This window comes from Adiantum capillus-veneris, chromosome 6 (genome assembly GCF_014529385.1).
Source record: "Adiantum capillus-veneris isolate H3 chromosome 6, ASM1452938v2, whole genome shotgun sequence".
Classification (NCBI taxonomy): Eukaryota; Viridiplantae; Streptophyta; class Polypodiopsida; order Polypodiales; family Pteridaceae; genus Adiantum; species Adiantum capillus-veneris.
In genome coordinates this window covers 87,127,567-87,131,375 of record NC_140936.1, presented here as the reverse complement: position 1 = coordinate 87,131,375, position 3,809 = coordinate 87,127,567, and positions in this window count along the sequence as shown.

The following is a 3,809-nucleotide window of genomic DNA, read 5'->3' as shown; positions in this document are numbered from 1 at the left end:
TCCGAGAGAGAGAGAGAGAGAGAGAGAGAGAGAGAGAGAGAGAGAGAGAGAGAGAGAGAATTTGAGATAGTCTTCGCCCTTGCCCTCCCAGCTCTTCTACGATCCCAACTCTGGCCCTTCCCCCTTCCCATTGCGCCTCTTGCACTCCAAACCCCTGCAACCATTACACTCCTGCTAATTGCAGTGCTCTGCGGCCCAAATGCTTGCAAAGCCCGCCTTGAGAGTGTGGCCCCTTCACTTCACCACACCTTGCAGCACTTGCAGGGCACCTTTCCGTGGCATTGTAGCAGAGCAAAATGATCGACCACTTTGATCTTTCTTCCTTCCATCACACAATCGTCTGTGGATGCTCTCAATGCAATCGACCGCCTTCCATCGAACTGAGAAAAAATCATCTCTCTCTTGCACCAATATGCACCTTTCTCCCTCCTCCACACGTCATCCCTCCTATCTCCCCTCAAAGCGTTGAATTCTTCGCCTTTTCCTTGCCATTCGAATCAAAATATCTTTGGTTGTGCCGCGTGTCATTTCCCTCATTTTTCCTTTAAATGCAAAACAAGCATCTACTCAGATTCCGCTTAATGCACCTCTTTCCCAAAAATTGGGAGGACCTATTGGATCAATTTCGTTGTTTCATTATAATGTGGAGATGTGACCAAGACTATATATGCATTGCAATCATTAACATCATTAGAAGCTGAGATTGTGTATTAAGTTGAAGTCAATTTATTGAAACGATATTGGTTTTGAGCTTCCATCATAATCCCCATTAGAAAGAGTTTAGAATAATGGCTTAGAAAATATGGACATTTGATTCTAAGTATTCTTTGCACATTGTTATAATGTGCTAGACTTTTGGGCAAAAGACCACTCAAAATGCTCATCTCTTATCATGTGTAGGTGGTACGTTGTGCTCCATGCCATATAGAGGTCATTACTTTTATGTGTACATTTTCCTACCCCATTGGATATAGATACACGTCACCAAATTTAATTTTAACTCTACCTATATTATTTTCTCTCTTTAGAATTGGCCATTCTAAAGCGAGAAAATAAAGAGTGGAATGACAAAAATTACGAAGATAGCTATAAGATGCGTCTCAGAGCTCTACAGTGCCAAAAGGGTGAAGCAACCTTCAAAAGTGCCAATGCACTTATTGGCACTTAGTTTAAGGTGCATTGTAGGACCTTAGGGTACCAAATGTACCAATGGAATTCTTTTCGAAATCAAATGTGCTTTCATGGTATGAAACTAACTAAAAATAGGTCTTGAATGCCTCCAAAAGTGTGAAAGAATGCCAACTAAAAGGGAGATGTGGGCTAGCTTTAAAATGGCTCTAGAACCCTTAATTATCCATGCACATATACTTCTTAAGGAGTAGTGGATACACCTCAGGAAGAAAGTAGTGGGTAAAGAAGTAAAGGAAAGGCCCAAAAGGAGACCCAATGAAACTATTTTCAAAATATCTAATGATAGAGAGCTGAACTCTAAAAATGACTCAAGATTTGGACAAAAAACAACAAGTTCTAAAACTTTTGCGTTGAACACTTTTCGGATAGAGGAGTGTAAGATGGTGAAAAATATGAATTACTATTGCTTAGGAGGCTAATCTCATTGAACTGGTAGTGTCACCTTGTGCATGGCATTTGTAACTTTGACTGGGTGTTAGTGAGTGACGAAAAGCAGGTTGCCGCCTTTTGTGGCGTGTACCCTATTGGTAGATGATGATGATGAATGCAATGATGACGATGGCGAATGTTGCCTACTAGGCATGGGTTAAGGTTGTTTCCATGATTGGGACTAAAATTAGTCTTTTCATGAGGGAGATGGACCAAAATACAAGGCAAGCTCTTCTACCCATGTGTTGACTGTCGTGTTCACTGCTATTTATACAATTTTACAGAGGTTACAAAATAGAAAGAGATAATTTATAAGTTGGGATATTTCTATTATTAAAAGATGGGCCTTATCCATGTGCATATGACATCCTCCATTAAATTATGAAAGATAGTTCAATGATTTAGATTTCCTTCCACTTGTCAATCATACAATAAATATCTTAATGTACCATAAATAGATACCATTACAGTAGTAGTGGTACATCGGGCCTTGAGGCAAGGGTGGCGGCTAGCATTGGTGTTGCGGGCTATTGTTTTGGGCGACAAGCTAGAGGTGGTTATCCCCATCGCAACCAAACTGAAAAAAGTGTGTCTTTAACCTACGCTTAGCTACAGATGCATACATGTGGAAGTAAAACCTTTTAAATAGAAGCATAACTAGATATGTGATATGGGGTGCGGCAAGAGGGGGTAAGTAGCTTTCAGCTTTAAGGTCATGCCAAATGCAAGAAGCTTTTTAGCACTTTTAGGAGGGCAAGCCTCAAAAGACGTAAGTGTCAATCTACTACCCATTAGACAAAGGCATTGAGAAAGTGCCCAAGGACATACTTACTCGAACATACACACACACACACACACATACATATATGTTTGTTTGTATATGTGTGTGTATTATCTCTATTTCCTTGTTCTTCCTATTCTTCCTTTTTGTCATCGTAGGTGGCATTGCCACCTCTGGCAGCGAGAGTCTCACTCGTGTGAATTAGGCCCCTATCACACTTGGGTGGGACAAGTGATGGCCAAGCCGAGGTAGCAATCAACTATTCGTTTAGCCAAAAGGGAAAGATGAACTCACACTGTGTCAGAGGGGCAAACTTCTCTCTCTCTCTCTCTCTCTCTCTCTCTCTCTCTATATATATATATTTGCCACCTTAGCTTGGCCATCACCTACCCACCCCAATGTGACAGAGGCCTAATTCACACGAGTGAGACTCACGCCGCCAGAGAGGGCAATTCCACATATGATGACAAAAAAGAAGAAGAGGAAGAAGAAGGAAAGAGAGATAACACACACACACACACACACACACACACACAGACATATATATATATATATATATATGCCTCTCTGGCGGCGTGAGTCTCACTCGTGTGAATTAGGCCTCTGTCACATTGGGGTGGGTAGGTGATGGCCAAGCTGAGGTGGCAAATAACTATTCTTCTAGCCAAAAGGGAAAGATGCAGGAGGCCAATCGCAAAAAGGGTGGGGAGAGATGCTGTGACGAGGCTTGCAGTGAGCTACATGCGTGGGAGCTCTACCACTTTCCTTAGTGTGATTGGGTGCTCACAATGTCCAACTTTTATCACAAAAGCCTGTGTGACACCGCAATGGTCACCACAAACAAAATGCGAGGGGGATGGGTGCCCCGCTGAGAGCCGGGCCTTATAGCCGTGTCCCACTGAGGGTCATAAAGGACATGTAGCGCTTATGGATTCCCCCTCCAATCCCACTACGCCCTTGGGAAAACTGCATCAACAGCTTCAAATGCCCCCATTCACCACCTCCTGTAAACCCAGCGACTGGCTCTGCATCATAACAAATAATTATGTGGAACATTGTGTGTGTTGAGCCAGAAAAGGTGGCAACGAACAAGGGTGGCATAATTTAAATGGCTACAAAAGGTGAACTCTACGGGCTCGAGCCAATCAAACTCTCCAAGCACTACAAAAATTGAGGGAAATTTGAATTTTTATAGCGCTTGTAGTGTAATTCCCATGCGTTGCATGTCTCCCTCTGTGTTGTGGTGGGACTCAACACATGTGACACCTACAACACGTGAATGTGCTGCAGGTCCCCAGTGGGACGCAGCTCTTAGAGAAGAAAAGCAGCTATGCAAAAGCTCGTGGCAGCAAAAAATGCGGCTGCGTACATACTTTTTATGACCATTTGAGGACATCTATTGATCGAG